Genomic DNA, 18,124 nt, shown 5'->3' with positions numbered 1-18,124 from the left:
TGAAAAGAGTACACCTCCACCAAACCAGCTCTGCAACAGATGCTAAAGGGACTGCTTTAAGGAAAGGAAGGAGAAGAGACAGAGACAGGAACACAAGTATGAAAATGGCAATGAATAAGTACCTATCAATAATAACCTTAAATGTAATTGGATTAAATGCTCTAATCAAAAGACACAGAATAGCTTAATGGATAAGAAAGCATCACCCACACATTGCTGCCTACAAGAGACCCACGTCAGGACAAAAGACCTACATAGATTGAAAGTGAAGGGCTGGGAACAAATATTCCAAGAAGACAGGAAAAAAAAAAGCAGGGGTAACGATACCCATATCAGACAAAATAGACTTCCAAAAAAAGGGCCATAAAGAGAGATTCAGAAGGTCACTTCATAATACTCAAACAAAGAATTCATCAAAAAGACATAAACATGGTAAATATATATGCACCCAACAAAGGAGCACCCAAATACATAAAGAAAATCTTAGAGGACTTCAAGAAAGATATTGACAGCAATACAATTATAGTAGGGGATTTTAACACCCCATTGTCAAAATAAACAGATCTTCCAAACAATATATAAACAAAGATATCGTGGCATTGAACAATGCCTTAGATGAAATGGACTTAATGGATATATATATACATACAGCCCTTTATCTCAAAGAAGCTAAATACACATTCTTTTCAAACGCACATGGAACATTTTCAAAGGTAGACCACATGATAGGACATAAAACAATCCTGGGCAAATTCAAGGAACTTGAAATTATATCAAGCATTTCTTTGACCACAAGGGACTGAAACTGGAAACCAACCACAAGGAAAAAAACACAAAACATTCAAAATTTTGCAGATTGAATACCATGCTATTGAACAATGAATGGGTCAAGAAATTAGGTAAGAAATCAAACAGTTTCTGGAAACAAATAAAAATGAACTCACAACAACCCAAACATTATGAGACATAATGAAGGCAGTCCTAACAGGGAACTTCATAGCGACACAGGCCTACCTAAAAAAGATAGAAAGATTTCAAACAAACAACCTAACACTATGCCTAAAAGAACTCAAGGAACAACAAAAAAGACAGCCCACAGCAAGTAGAAGGAAGGAAATAAACAAAATAAGAGCAGAATTAAATAACATAGAGACTAAAAACACAATTCTAAAGATCAGTGAATCCAGGACCTGGTTCTTTGAAAAGAAAAACAAAATCAACAAGCCTTTAAGAAGGCTAATCAGGAAAAAAAGAGAGAGGACCCAAATAAACATGATCAGAAATGAAAGAGGAGAGATTACAACTGACCACAGAAATACATAGGATTGTAAGAAATTACTATGAAGAACTGTATGCCAAGAAATTTGAAAACCTAGATGAAATGGACAAATTTCTAGAAAAATATAATTTTACAAAACTCAATGAAGAAGAAGCAGAAAGCCTAAACAGACCAAAACAACAGATGAAATTGAAGCAGTAATCAAAAAACTCCCGACACACAAAAGCCCCAGAACAGATGGTTTCACAGGAGATTTCTACAAAGCTTTTAAGGAAGAGCTAACCCCCGACCTTCACAGACTACTCCAAAAATCCAAAATTATGGAAGACTCCCAAACTCTTTTTATGAAGCCAGCATCACCCTAATCCCAAAACCAGATACAGACACAACGAAGAAAGAAAACTTCAGCCCAATATCACTGAGGAATGTAGACGCCAAAATCCTCAACAAAATATTGTCAAACGCAATCCAACAATACATTAAAAAGATCACATACCATAACCAAATGGAATTCATCCCAGGGATGCAAGGATGGTTAAATATTTGCAAATCAGTAAATGTAACACATCACATAAACAAAACCAAATACAAAAATCACATGATCATAACAACAGCTGTGGGAAAAGCATTTGGTAAGGTACAGCACCCATTTATGATAAGAACACTCGGCAAAGTGGGAATAGAGGAAGCATTCCTCAACATAATAAAGGCCACATATGAGAGACCTACAGCCAACATCATACTCAATGGGAAAAAACCAGAATCTTTTCCACTAAGACTGGGAACAAGACAAGGTTGTCCACTTTGCCCACTTCTACTCAATATAGTATTGAAAGTTTTAGCCACAGTGATCAGGGTAGGAGCTACTCCTCTCTTTCTGCTGCATAGAATTCCATCGTGTAAATGTACCATAGTTTTTTGATCCATCCATTTACTGATGGGCACCTAGGTTGCTTCCAGCATTTGGCTATTGTAAATTCTGCTGCTATAAACATTGGGGTGCATAGGTTCTTTTGGATTGGTGTTGCAGGGTTCTTAGGATATAGTCCTAGCAGTGGAATTCCTGGGTCAAAAGGTAGATCCATTTTTAGTTTTCTGAGAAAATTTCATACTGCTTTCCATAGTGGTTGTACCAGTCTGCAATCCCACAAACAGTGCATTAGGGTTCCCTTTTCTCCACAGCCTCTCCAACAGTTGTTTGTTGCTTTGTTTATGATGGCCATTCTGACTGGTGTGAAGTGGTATCTCATTGGGGTTTTAATTTGCATCTCTCTGATAGCTAGTGACACTGAACATCTTTTCATGTGTCCATGGATCCTCTGTATGTCCTCCTTGGAGAAGGGTCTATTCAAGTCCTTTGCCCATTTTTTAAATGGGTTGTTTGTCTCCTCAGAGTGGATTCATGTAAGTTCTTTATATATTTTGGAGATTAAACCCTTGTCTGAGGTATCATTGGCAAATGTGTTCTCCCATACAGTTGGTTCTCTTTTAATTTTAATACTGTTTTCTTTAGCCATTCAGAAACTTTTTATTTTTATAAGATCCCACTTGTTTATTCTTTTCTTTATGTCCCTTTCTCTAGGGGACATATCAGTAAAAATGTTGCTACATGAAATATCTGAGATTTTCCTGCCTATGTTCTCTTCTAGGACTTCTTCTAGACAACAAAAGGAAATAAAAGGCATTCAAATCAGAAAGGGGAAAACAAAACTGTCATTGTTTCCAGATGACATAATATTGTACATGGGAAATCCAATAGACGCCACCGAAAAACTGCTCGACTTAATAAACAAATTAAGCAAAACAGCAGGATACAAAGTCAATATCCAGAAATCAAAGGCATTTTTGCATACCAACAGTGAAACAGCTGAAGCAGAAATCAAGAAAAAAATCCCATTTGACATAGCAAAAAACAAACAAAAAAACAAAAATGTAGGAATAAACCTAAACAAGAGTGTAAAAGACCTGTACTCAGAAAACTACACAACACTGAAGGAAGAAATAAAACAATGATGGAAGACTCCCAAACCCTTTTTATGAAGCCAGCATTATCCAAATCTTGAAACCAGATAAAGACACAATGAAGAAAGAAATCTTCAGGCCAATATTGCTGATGAATATAGATGCCAAAATCCTCAACAATATTGGCAAATCACATCCAACAATACATTAAAAAGATCATACATCATGACCAAATGGAATTCATCCCAGGGATGCAAGGATTGTTCAATATTCGCAAATCAGTAAATGTAACACATGACATAAACAAAACCAAATACAAAAACCACATGATCATATCTATAGCTGCAGGAAAAGCATTTGGTAAGGTACAGCACCCATTTATGATAACAAACACTCAGCAAAGTGGGAATAGAGGGAGCATTCCTCAACATAATAAAGGCCATATATGAGAGACCTACAGCCAACATCATACTCAATGGGCAAAAACTAGAATCTTTTCAACTAAGATCGGGAACATGACAAGGGTGTCCACTTTCACCTCTTCTATTCAATACAGTATTGGAAGTTTTAGTCACAGCAATCAGACAAGAAAAGGAAATAAAGGCATCCAAATTGGAAAGGAGGAAACAAAACTGTCATTGTTTGCAGATGACATGATACTGTAAATAGAAAATACTATAGACTCAACCAAAAAACTGCTCGACTTAATAAACAAATGTGGCAAAACAGCAGGATACAAAGTAAATATCCAGAATGCAAAGGCATTTTTGTATACCAACAATGAAACAGTAAAAGCAGAAATCAAGAAAGAAATCCCATTCAATATAGCAAAAAGAAAAATAAAATACCTAGGAAGAAACCTAACCAAGGAGGTAAAAGACCTGTATGCAGAAAACTACACAACACTGAAGAAAGAAATCAAGGAAGACACAAACAAATGGAAAAAACACACCATGTTCATGGATGAGAGGAATTAATATCATCAAAATGTCCATACTACCCAAAGCAATTCATAGATTCAATGCAATACTTATTAAAGTACCAATGGCGTATTTCACAGACATAGAACAAACACTTCAAAAATTTATATGTCACCATAAACAACCTTGAATAGCTGCTGCAATTTTTAGAAAAAAGAGCAAAGTAGGAGGGATCACAATACCTGATACGAAGCTGTATTACGAGGCCACTGCAATCAAAACAGCCTGGTATTGGCATAAAAACAGGCACATGGACCAATGGAACAGAATGGAGAGCCCAGGAATAAACCCAAGTCTCTATGGTCAATTAATATTTGACAAAGGGGGCAGCAACATAAAATGGGGTAACAATAGCTTCTTCAACAAATAGTGTTGGAAGGACTGGATAGCTACATGCAAAAAATATGAAACTCAAGCACCAACTTACACCATACACAAAAATAAATTCAAGGTGGATAAAAGATTTCAATATAAGCCATGACACTATTGAAGTCCTAGAGGAGAACATAGGCAAGAAAATCTCAGATATTTCAGGCAAGAATATTTTTACTGGTATGTCCCCTAGAGCAAGGAACATAAAGGAAAGAATAAACAGATGGGATCTTATCAAAATAAAAAGCTTCTGAATGGCTAAAGAAAACAGTATTAAAATAAAAAGAGAACCAACTCTATGGGAAAACATACTTGCCAATGATGCCTCAGACAAGTGTTTAATCTCCAAAATATACAAAGAACTTACATGACTCCACTTTAAGAAGACAAGCAACCCAATTAAAAACTGGGCAAGGGACTTGAACGGACACTTTTCCAAAAAGGACATACAGAGGATCCAGAGACACATAAAAAGATGCTCAATATCGGTAGCTATAGAGAGATGCAAATTAAAACCCCAAAGAAATACCACTTCTCATCAGTGAGAATGGCCATCATAAACAAAGCAACAAACAACAAGTGTTGGAGAGGTTCTGGAGAAAAGGGGACCCTAGTGCACTGTTGTTGGGATTGCAGACTGGTACAACCACTGTGGAAAACAGTAAGGAATTTTCTCAGAAAACTGAAAATGGATCTACCTTTTGACCCAGCAATTCCACTGCTGGGACTATATCCTAAGAACCCTGAAACACCAATCCAAAAGAACCTATGCACTCCAATGTTCATAGCAGTACAATTTACAATAGCCAAGTGTTGGAAGCAACCTAGGTGCCCATCAGTAAATGAATGGATCAAAAAACTATGGTACATTTACACGATGAAATTCTATGCAGCAGAAAGAAAGAAGGAGCTCTTACCCTTTGTGACAGCCTGGATGGAACTGGAAAGCATTATGCTACATGAAGTAAGCCAGGTGGTGAAGGACAAATACCATATGATCTCACCTTTAATAGCAACCTAATCAACAGAACAAAGAAAGACGCAACATATAACCAAAGACACTGAAATAGAGAACAGGCTGACAGTGTTCACAGAGGAGAGGGGAGGGAATTTCAGAGGACTTTCAGGGGGAAAGGGGAAGGGTTTACAGGACCAGGTATAAAAGACACATGGACAAAAAGTAGAGGTGCGTGGAAATGGGAGGCAGGTGGGGAATCCTGGGTGGGTGGGGTTGGATGGGAGTAAAAGAGAAAATTACACTTGAACAGTAATTAAAATAATATTTAAAAAAGAAATCAAGGAAGACACAAACAAATGGAAACGTATACTGTGTTCATGGATTGGAGGAATTAACATCCTCAAAATGTCCATACTACCCAAAGCAATTTATAGATTCAATGCAATACCTATTAAAGTACCAATGGCATATTTCACAGACATAGAACAAACACTTCAAAAATTGTTATGGACCCATAAATGACCCCGAACACTTGCTGCAATTTTTAGAAAAAAGAGCAAAGTAGGAGGGATCACAATACCTGATACCAAACTGTATTACAAGGCCACTGTAATCAAAACAGCTTTTACTGACATAAAAAAAAAACCAGGCACATGGACCAATGGAACAGAATGGAGAGCCCAGAAATAAACCCAAGTCTCTATGGTCAATTAATATTTGACAAAGTGGGCAGCAACATAAAATGGGGTAACAATAGTGTCTTCAACAAATGGTGTTGGGAGGACTGGACAGCTATGTGCAAAAAAAAAAAGAAACTTGAGCACCAAACTTACACGCTACACAAAAATAAATTCAAGGTGGATAAGATTTAAATATAAGCCATGACACCATTAAAGTTCTAGAGGAGAACATAGGTAGGAAAATCTCAGCTATTTCATGCAGCAACATCTTTACTGATATGTTCCCCAGAGCAAGGCACATAAAGGAAAGAATAAACAAATGGGATCTCATCAAAATAAAGAGCTTCTGCCAGCAAAAGAAACCAATATTAAAATAAAAAGAGAACCAACTCTATGGGAGAACACATTTGCCAATGATACCTCAGACAAGGGTTTAATCTCCAAAATATATAAAGAACTTACATGAATCCACTCTCAGAAGACAAGGAATCCATTTAACAAATGGGCTAAGGACTTGAATAGACCCTTCTCCAAGGAGGACATATTGAGGATCCAGAGACACATGAACAGATGCTCAGTATCACTAGCTATCAGAGAGATGCAAATTAAAACCCCAATGAGATACCACTTCACACCAGTCAGAATGGCCATCATAAACAAAGCAACAAACAACTGTTGGAGAGGCTGTGGAGAAAAGGGAACCCTAATGCACTGTTTGTGGGATTGCAGACTGGTACAACCACTATGGAAAGCAGTATGAAATTTTCTCAGAAAACTAAAAATGGATCTACCTTTTGACCCAGGAATTCCACTGCTAGGACTATATCCTAAGAACCCTGAAACACCAATCCAAAAGAACCTATGCACCCCAATGTTTATAGCAGCAGAATTTACAATAGCCAAATGCTGGAAGCAACCTAGGTGCTCATCAGTAAATGGATGGATCAAAAAACTATGGTACATTTACAGGCTGGAATTCTATGCAGTAGAAAGAAAGAAGGAGCTCCTACCCTTTGTGACAGCATGGATGGAAGTGGAAAGCATTATGCTACATGAAGTAAGCCAGGTGGTAAAAGACAAATAGTGTATGATCTCACCTTTAAGAGGAACCTAAGCAACAAAATAAACAAACTAGCTTAATATAATCAAGGACACTGAAATAGAGAACAGGCTGACAGTGACCAGAGGGGAGAAGGGAGGTAATTTCAGGGGGAAAGGGGAAGGGTTTACAAGAACAGTTTAAAAAGACACATGAACAAAAAGTAGGGGGGAGTGGAAATGGGAAGGAGGTCAGGAGGTCTGGTGGGCGGGCTGGGATGTGAGTAAAAGACACAAAACTGTACTTGAACATCAATTAAAATAAAAATTTAAAAAGTAATCATGTGTCCTGGTGGTGTGTCTCAGTGGACTGAGTGCCAGCCTGAGAACCAAAGGGTCACTGGTTTTACCCCCAGTCTAGGGCACATACCTGGGTGGTGGGGCCAGGTCCCCAGTAGGGGGCATGCGAGGGGGAACCACATATTGATGTTTCTCTCCTTCTGTTTATTCTTCCCTTCTTCTCTCTAAAAATAAATATAATCCTTAAAAGAAATTTTAAATGATGAAAAGTAAAAATTAATAACATTTTAGAGCCCTTCACCACTGCATTTAATGTTATCTCATTTCTTAAGCTATCTTGGAGTAGTAATTTGTCAAGTATAACTAATTATTGGTGTTTCTTTGCTCACTGTTCAGTGACTTTGTATGTCTTTTGCTCATATGTAAGAAAACAGGTGGTGGAGTGAGGCAAGCAACAAAGGCAACAACCAAATTGATCAGACTGGAACAGAGAAATTTGTTTGTATATTTGCGGGTGAACTGATTAGCTGAGACCTAGCAGAGGGCATTCTGTCTTTGAAAAGTACAACCATGTTTATCAAATAAGATTATTAAACTTTATCTATGCGGTTATAACTTAGGAGAGGAGATGAATCTGAGTAGTAAAAGGAGAGGAAGGGGTTTATGAGACACTGATAGTATTCTAATTCATTATTAGGGGTGGGGGAGGTGGCATACAATATGTTCATCTTGTGAAAATGTGTCAAAAATTTACAATATGATTTGACTGCTTTTCTGTGTCTGTTATATGTTAAAATGTATTTTTAAAAATAGAAGGCATTGCATATGTAATGGGAATGTACTGAAGGTTCCTGGTGGAAGACAGACTCATAAGTATACAGAGGATTCCAAGAGAAACTGAGCTGAGTATGATATGCCTCCAAAGCCAGCAAATACTGGTGTGACAGTGGAACTGCACCTGCTGTGTTTCAGGGTTCTTAGGATATAATCCCAGCAGTGGAAATGCCAGGTCAAAAGGCAGTTCCATTTGTAGTTTTCTGAGGAAATTCCATACTGTTTTCCACAGTGGCTGCACCAGTCTGCATTTCCACCAACAGTGCACTAGGGTTCCCTTTTCTCCAAATCCTCCCCAACACTTGTAGTTTGTTGATTTGCTTATGATGGACATTCTCACTGTTGTGAAGAGGTATCTCATTGTGGTTTTTATTTGCATCTTTCTGATGGTTAATGATGCTGAGCATCTTTTCCTATGTCTCTGAGCCCTCTGTTTGACCTCCTTGGAGAAGTGTCTGTTCAAGTCCTTTGTCCATTTTTTAATTGGGTTGTTTGTCTTCCTGGAGTGTAGTCATGTGAGTTCTTTATATATTTGGGAGAACAAACCCTTTTCTGGGGTATCATTGGCATTTTTCCCCATACAGTTGGTTCTCTTTTCATATTAATGCTGTTTTCTTTACCCCTGTAGAAACTTTTTATTTTGATGAGATCCCATTTTTTTTATTCTTTCCTTTATGTCTCTTGTTCAAGGGGACATATCAGCGAAAATATTGCTGCATGGAATACCTGAGATTTTCCAGCATGCTAGGACTTTTATGTTGTCATGACTTATATTTAAGTCCTTTATCCACCTTGAATTTATTTTTATATATGGTATAAGTTGGTGATCAAGTTTCATTTTTGTTTGTTTTTGTTTGTTTGTTTGTTTGTTTTTGCATGTAGCTGTCCAGATCTTCCAAGACCATTTGTTGAAAAGGCTATTTATACTCCATTTTATGTTGCTGTCCCCTTTGTCAAATATAAATTGATGATAAAGACTTGGGATTATTTCTGGGTTTTCTATTCTGTTATGTTAATAACTCATATTCAGCTATCCTATTTTTTTATTAGTGCTGTTAACCCATTTACATTTATATTTAAAGTTATTGATAGATACTCAGTCATTGCTATTTTATTCCCTTTGTACTTGTGTTCCTTTTTTTCTTCCTTTTTTAGTTTTTTATTATTTTATTATTTTTCTTCTTTTTTTAATGCAGTCTCTTTAGCATATCTTGAAGTGCTGGTTTGGTGGAGGTGCATTGTTTTAGACTTCTTTTGTCTGGGAAGCTCCTTATTTGGCCTTCCATTTTAACTGAGAGCTTTACTGGGTAAAGTAGCCTTGGTTGCAGGCCTCTGGTTCTCATTACTTAGAATATTTCTTGCCATCCTCTTCTGGCTTGGAGTGTTTCCATTGAGAAGTCAGCTGCTAGCCTTATCAGGGTTCCCTTGTATGTTACTCCCTGTTTCTCCCTTGCTGCCTTTAAGATTCTTTGTCTTGGAATTTTGCCATTTTAATTATGATGTGTCTTGAAGTGGGCCTCTTTGGGTTCCTCTTGATTGGGACACTCTGTGTTCCCTGGATTTGCGTGAGTTTTTCTCTCATCACATTAGGGAATTTTTCTATCATTACTTTTTCAAACAGGTTTTTATCCCTTGCTCTTCTTCTTTTCCTTGTGGTATCTCTATTATACAGATATTATTATGTTTCATGTTGTCCTAGTTCCCTTAAATCTCTTCATTCTTTCCGAGTCTTTTTTTTCTTTTCTTGCTCTTTCTGGGCGTTTTTTTCCTACCTTGTCCTGCAACTTGCTGATTCGATCCTCTGCAGCATATAGCCTGGTTTTTGTTCCTTCCACTGTGTTCTTCAATTCATAAATTGTATCCTTCATTTCTTCTTGACCCTTGTTGATAGTTTCTATTTCATTTTTCATGTTGATGTAGTTTGCAGTAAGTTCATTGTAATTTCCCTGTAGTTTTTGGTAATTCTCTATAAGCTCATTGAGCTTCCTTATAATCATTGCTTAGAACTCATTAACTGATAATTGATTTGCCTCTATTTCACTTACTATTCTTTCTGTGCCTTCCTCCTTTCTTTTAATTTGGTTTTTGTTTCTTTGTCTTCCTATTGTTTGCGAGAATCTTCTTGTTGGCCTCTGCTTCTTAAATTGATCTCTTTTGACTGCCTGAGTCTGTGGCTTGAACTTCTATGGTGGGAAACCTGTGAGATTCAGTGATGCAGTCTCTTTGATCTCCTGAACTCTCTGCTCTTGGGGTGCCATTTATGTTGGCTCTCTGTATGTCTTTGGGTTTTGATTGTTGTTGGTTTTTTATTTGGTGGGGCCTTCTCTCCAGCTGATTGACTCTAAGTCACTCACCCACCACGTCTTGTGTGGTGCTATGCAGGTGTAGACAGTTTATGCTGAAGCTGGTTATTCTGTCTATCCAAGGTTATAAGGCTTCTCTTTCACTATTGTTTAGTTGTTTGTTCTGGGTAATTTTTCCTCAGTTTAGTTGTAATTCCAGATTGGTCCTGGGAAGATGTTAGTGTGGCTTTCACTTACTAACCTACCACCTTCCTTTATTATCTGTTTGTGGTTCTTTTGTTGGTGGGTTTCCTCTTCTAGAAGGTATATTGGTGTTCACAGCTCCCACCTACTCTTATATGTGATCCATTGCAGGGTGAAGGCAAAATGGATTAAGACAGTGGGAGAGTATTCTATAAGATTTAAAGTACCCAGACATTGAGACTATATAGGAGATCCTTTGAATAATTATAGCATTAACTTTGATATTTCACCCAACTAGACACTGTTTATAATAGGTGGAAAAGAGATAAGACTCTTGTTAGAGGGGGGAAGGATTTTGAGCCAAATCCAGAAAACAGAGTGCTGCTGGAGGTCAGATTGTGAGATACAGTGAGAGTAAAGGACAGAAAATAGGCATCATGTGCAAGACAATAGAGTTAACCACAACAGTAGTAAAGCTCCGGGAGATAGTGAAATGGACTAAGATCCAAGACTGGTGCTGTATAGTATTTGCAATTATATGGAACAACAATTATTTACAATAATACTGGAACAACAATAATATGGCAAGGACTATATGATCTGAATAACAAGAATAGAAAGTTCATGACTTAGGGTAGTGTGCTATTGAAATACAAGTGTTGTGAAACAAGGAAAATTAAAATACACTGTGAAAGAGAGAACAAGGGACCTAGTCAATGCAATTAAACAAAATAAAGAAATCTAAACTGAAATAAGAGAAATAAAAACTACTATAAAATAAAAGAGGTAAAAATAATGAAATAATAATAATAATACAAATAAACAATAACATGCAAGTTTTCTGTAATAGCAAAGTGAAATTTGTCTGTTTCTCAATGGTTTGGGTTAGCCTTGTGTTCCCTTTTTAGATCTGTCTCTGGACCTTTCATAGCTCCAGGTCTTATTGTCTCACTTGGGCAGGGTGGGGAAAAAAGTCTCCTACTGACTTTAAACCCACCAAGCAAGTTCTTCTGGTCTTCCTGAATGGCATAAGCTAAGGGAGGTTGGGCTTTGCTTTTCTACCTTCTTTCGGTTTTGTGAGGATGGGAGCCAAGACTGGGCACAATCTTCACACTTGCCCAGCCTCTAGCCCAGGCCCTCTGTGCACTGCCGGAGCCCTGCTATCCATCTGTGCCAGGTTGGTGCCATTAATCCACCAGTTGTGCCCTCTGTGAAGTGCACTAATTAGGGGCAACTCACACACCACCTTCTCCCTCTTTGCTCTCATAGGTGCTGGGTACCCTCAAAGTCTCTTCAAGGTAGTTCAGCTCCCCCACTGAGTTAAATCTTTCTGGGGACTGCTAACTCCATGAGCCCTGCTTCCCTCCTTTGTGGGGTGCCTCCTCCTTCTTGTTAGCAAGGTAGCTGTGCTGTGGTGGTGGTGGTGGTGGTGGTGGCGGTGGCGGCATCAGGTGTTGGGGGTGCAGCCACTGTGTGGGATTTCCTGAAACATTGACTGAGAGCCTTTTTTTAAAATAAAATCCTCCTGTTTAAGACCGCTGCTCTCAACAAGCTCATGGTTTCTCACACAGCCCAACTTTCTAACCAGACTTGAGACTATCCAGGTCAGGGTGTCTCATGGCCCAACTCTTCACCCTTCTCTAGGCATCACCTGGCTCACCAGTTTCTCTGGTAATGACCCAACCAGCATCCCGAGTCCTAGCAGGTGAACACTGCCCCTATGCATCTCTCACTTTGTCTTTATTCCACCCAGTGACCTCAAGCATCCAGTTCCATCCTGGTGCCGATCTGTCCTCCCAGTTTGGCAGGGGAGAAAGCTGTTGATTTGGCTCTTGTCCAGGGATCCTGTTGCAGTTGCCAGGCTGGAAGTCTTAGCAGCTCTGGTCCACGCTGGTCCCAGGACCCTTACTGTCCCAACGCAATCTCCTTACTGTCCCTTTTTCAATGTCTTCTATGATTTTGGCCTCTAAGCTTCATATGAGCTAGGATTCCATTGGCTGTTCAGTCTCTTCTTCAGAAGATTGGCTAGGTGTTCCACCCGTATGCAAGAGGAAGTGGGCTCTACTTCAACCTACCTCACTGCCATCTTCTTAAAGCCTTTAAACATTAACAAACTTTGGGGAAATGTAAATACTCAATTGTGCCAGCTCCACAAATAACGAAAGAAGGATGAATTTCTTTTTTGTTCATTTGTTTGTTGTTTTTAATTATATTTTAATGGTTTTTCTACTTAGTGTTCCCAATTTTTCTTTTTTTACCCCCTCCATCTGGTACCCCCACTCCCTCAGGCAATCCCTACACCATTGTCCACATTCATGGGTCACACATATATGTTCTTCAGCTACTCTATTCCCTATGCTATACTTTATATCCCTTTGACTATTCTGTAACAATCACCTTGTACTTCTTAGTCTGTTTACCTTTTTACTTATCTCCTTGACCCCCCTACCATGTGGCAACCATCAAAACGTTCTCTGTATCTATGAGTCTGTTTCTGTTCTGCTTGTTTATTTTGTTTTTTTTTAGGTTCAATTGTTGATAGATATGTATTTATTGTCATTTTATTGTTCATATGTTTTATCTTCTTCTTTGCTATGCAGAGAAGACCCTTTAACATTTCATATAATACCAGTTTGTTGGTGGGGAACTCCTTTAGTTTTTTCTTGTCTTGGATGTCTTTTATCTGTCCTTCAATTCTAAATGATAGCTTTGATGTCATTAATCTTGGATTAATCTTGGATACATTAATCTTGGTGGTAGGTCCTTGCTTCTCATCATTTAGAATATTTCTTGTCAATCCCTTCTAGACTGCAAAATTTCTTTTGAGAAATCAGCTGACAGTCTTATGAGGGCTCCCTTGTAGGTAACTAACTCTTTTTCTCTTGCTGCTTTCAAGATTCTCTCTTTGTCATTAACCTTTGACATTTTAATTATGATGTGTCTTTATATGGGCCTCTTTGGGTTCATCTCATTTGGACTTTCTGTGCTTCCTGGACTTGTATATCTATTGTACTCACCAAGTTAGGGGAGTTTCCTGTTATTATTTTTTTCAAATAGGTTTCCAATTTCTTTCTCTCTCTCTTCACCTTCCGGGATCCCCTTGATGCAAATGTTGGTAGGCTTGAAATTTTCCCAGAGGACCTTTACACTATCTTCATTTTATGGATTCCTTTTTCTTCATGTTGTACTAATTGGTTGTTTTTTGAGTCCTTATATTCCAATTCACTGATTTGATTCTTAGTATTATCCATTCTACTGTTGATTCCCTGTAGACTGTTCTTTATTTTAATTACTATATCCTTTTTTTCTGACTAGATCTTTTTTATGCTGTTGAGGTTCTCACTAAGTTCTCTGAGCATCCTTGTAACCATTATTTTGAATTCTGCACCTAGTAGCTTACTTGTCTCCATTTTGTTTAGTTCTTTTTCTGGAGTTCTGTTCTTTCATTTGGCCCAGGTTTCTTTGTCCCATCATTTTGGCAGTCTCCCTGTGTTTGTTTCTATGTATTATGTAGAGCTTCTATGTCTCCCAGTTTGTGTAGAATGGCCTAATGTAGCAGGTGTCCAGTACAGTCCAGTGGTTCAGCCTCCCCTATTACCCAGTTTGGGTACTCAATGTGTGCTCTCCATGTGGGCTGTGTACACCCTCTTGTTGTAGTTGAGCCTTTATTGCTGTTGCACATCCAAGGTCACCCAATACCTGTGTTCTGTCTGGGGTCACCCAGCATAAGCTACAAAGTGATCAGCAGATGGCTGGTACTTGTCCTGAACTTAGAGTTGCCTTGCAAGGATGGCTGCTGCTAGTGCTGGCCCTGGGGCAACTTAATGAGAGGTATGGGACTCATTGAAGCCATATGTTGATTGTTTGAGATCATTTAGGAAAATCTTAAGCATGGGCCTAAAGAAGCCATTCTTATGGAAAAGCTACCAGAAACAGCTTGGGTGGGCAGAAAGTTGGGTAGGGCAGGGTGATGCAGACTCTGGACAGCAGTGTCCACAGTATTGTGAATGTGATGAACAAAATCACATGGACTGGACTGCAGAAGTCCTGTGGAGAAAGGGACAGCATGGCCACTCTCTAAGTGAGAGAATGCCTAGATATTTGCCTGGATAGGCTTTTATTGTTTTCTGGGAACATTACATCAAGGAAGGTCTTCATTCTTTATGCTCACGTTTGCTTTAAGTGATTGCTTCTTACAGATAACAAAGAAAATATTGTTGCAAATGCAAGGAATGATAAAAGTGACTGATCTGGATACATTCTGGCATTGGAATGACTTAGCACAGACTTTAAGGAGTTACTTGAAAAATATACATTAAACATCTGCTGTCTTAACTCAGGGTGAGGGAGTCTTAGCAAAAGCAAGCCTCAAAGCAGGCTAGATATAATGCACTCTTGGCCCCCCATGGGAAAGCGAATGTGTGGGCCTGTCTCCTTGCACCTGTTGGTTTTCTGAACCAAGGCTGAGCTACATTCGCTGTTACCATGTGGACTGGTTCCCTATAGTACGGCCTTGGAGAATCACCTGCTTGGGGCAAACAGGTTGATGGAGTCTCAGATATGGCGCTCACCTGCTGGCTTTGTGCATTGTGGGGAGGAGGGCTCAGAAAAGAAACAATGGTCTCTGCCAGCAATTCCCTCTGTGACAAACCTGTGCCCCATCTCTTGCCCCAAGGCCAGACAATTCACTTCCTCTTCATATGTCTCTGATGACTTTCAATATGCTCTCCTTGTGCTGGAGTTAGAGGGCATGAGACCAAGTAAGTCTCTGTGGGGGGCCTTTAAAAGGAACAGCCTGGGACTCCAGAAGTTTCTATCTTCCATAGTCTCAAACTCCACTGTTTTTTTTTTTTTAGCCAGAAATTATGGAGACTTATCTTCCAGGCACTGGAACACTGGACTTGGGGTGTGGTGTGAGGCTGGGACCCTTTACTTCTGAGATACCCCTTCCAATTTTTATCTGCCACATGTCAAGGTAGGCCAGCCCATTTCATATCTCTGCTCCTCCTATCTGGCTTGATGTGGTTTCTTCTTTAATTGCATAGTGGTAGGACTTCCATTCAGCTTGATTTTTGCAGTTCTGAATGATGGTTGTTTTATAGTTTAGATGTAATTTTGATGTGGTTGTGCAAGGAGACAAGTTGTGTTTACCTAAGCCAGCATTGTGACTGGATGTCTGGATGATTTTCATGAAAGTAATTTTGACTGAAAGTACAAAGACACAAAAATACATAAATTATTCTATTTATGTAAAGTTCAAAACAGAGTAAACTAATATATACACAGGAGACGAGATAAATTAAATATTACAAAGGACCTATATGTCATTTAAGGAGCTTGGACTTTATCCTGCTGGCAATGAGAAGACATTGAAAGATTTATAGCATTGTAATGGTGAGAAACCCAATGAAAAAATATAAGGATTGGGCCAAGTTTGTGAGAGAAAGCATAGAAAGAAGAGAATAGATATTGAGATATTTAAAACATTGAAGATATAAAATACCCAGGTCATGGTGGATGATTGGTTGAGTGAGATTACATCTATTTCAAACATGAGGTGAGAACTAGGTTTCTTTGAGTGATCAGGTCATTAATGAATGCTGATGATACACACTGAGGTGATTGCTGTAGGAAGAGCAGTGACTCTGGAAAGAGGATATATACCTTGAAGGATGTCCAAAGCTGAAGGAGTTGAGATTTACTCTATGTACAAAGTAGCCATTAGCCTCCCACATCTGTGTGTGTACATGTGTGTGTTTATAGAGCTCAAGCCTCCTGAGTCAGAGAAATGGCCCATTTACTCAGAGAAAACCACAGAACACTATCATGCATCAGTTCCCCACATTCCTATTTTCATAGGATGTTGCAATGAAGGCTAACTGTTACCTATATGTCTACCTGTATGTGGAGAGGAACTCTGAAATTATGAGATGCTGAGTTCTTCTCAGGGAAGCTGGTGATACCCTGCAATGTAAGCAAATCTCCAGGTATCTCTAGGTTTACTACCTTGAAATGTAAGCAAATGTCTCTGGAGAGAGAAAGGGAAGGGCTTTATCTTACTACCTGGAGTGTTTTGGGGAAAATAGGTCTCTAAGTGTTTCCAGAAGCATATACTATCTCTAGCTTTTCAAAAGTATTCAAACAGGTTCAGATTCTGTAGGAATGCAAGAAATCCACACAGAAGTATCTCAAGTTGAGTGTGTATTTTAACTTCAGTGTCTCAAGTTGATACTCAACTTGAATATCAAGTTGAGAAACATCTCAAAGACCTGTTAGCTATTCAGGGTGGGGGTACAGTGGCAGAAGGCCAAATTACAATGACTATGGTTTATCCAGCATTTTCAATCTCTTAGTGTCATGGGATGGGATTTGAAAGGATTATTCTTCACCTTCTTAAACACCCCCTGACTTTGGATCTAATTGGGAAATATAGCACAAGAATCAGAGAGCTTAACACACTTGGGACAATCCTGACTAACTAGGACTCCTATCCGGTTCTGCCATCAAACTTACTTTCTCAGTCACAGGCAGAACACAGCAGCCACAGCCCTCTAAGGGAGGAATCCCAGGCCTGACAAACGAGAGGGTAGACAGACTATTTGGGAAAGAAAAGAATAACCCTGCAGAGGCTGAGACAGCATAGTGAGTTTCTCTTCCCAAACTCTGACATCAGATGAGTCATTTCTCCTCCCACAGGATGGCAGGAATAAGAGGACAGCCAAAAACCTGCAATCATTCTCCAGATATGCCCTTCCCAAGGATTAAAATGGGATGTTCCATCTCCTCTGTGGAAGCATAAAGACTGGATGATATGTGTCCACCATCAATAAAGTATGTACTTCACATCTGATATCCCATTCTGTGATCGTTTTCCCCCAGTAGAGAAGTTTTATTGAAAAAAATTGTACAAATACACTCCTGCTTTTATAGTAACAAACACTCATTTCCCCCTCCATCCCTGTCTCTGAAAATCTATAAAAGAAAAAAATGTTCATGCCATGATGCCTGATGCAACAATCTACCAGATTTTTCCCAGTGCCCACCTGCAAAGTTTTTTGTTGTTGGGGATTCTTCTTTTGTTGTTTGTTTTTAATGGAGATAATTAACAAGATAATAAAAGAGTACACACTTTATTTTAAACTTAGCACTGATAAAATATCTATCACTGTAGCTGTGATTCCACATCAAACCTGAATGCTAAGAACTGGACATTTATTGTTCACATCATGTATCAG

The sequence above is a fragment of the Phyllostomus hastatus genome, unplaced genomic scaffold (assembly GCF_019186645.2).
Source record: "Phyllostomus hastatus isolate PE091 unplaced genomic scaffold, TTU_PhHast_1.1 phas_scaffold_78, whole genome shotgun sequence".
Lineage (NCBI taxonomy): Eukaryota > Metazoa > Chordata > Mammalia > Chiroptera > Phyllostomidae > Phyllostomus > Phyllostomus hastatus.
The sequence above is the reverse complement of the archived record's forward strand: the minus strand, read 5'-3'. Positions refer to the sequence as shown.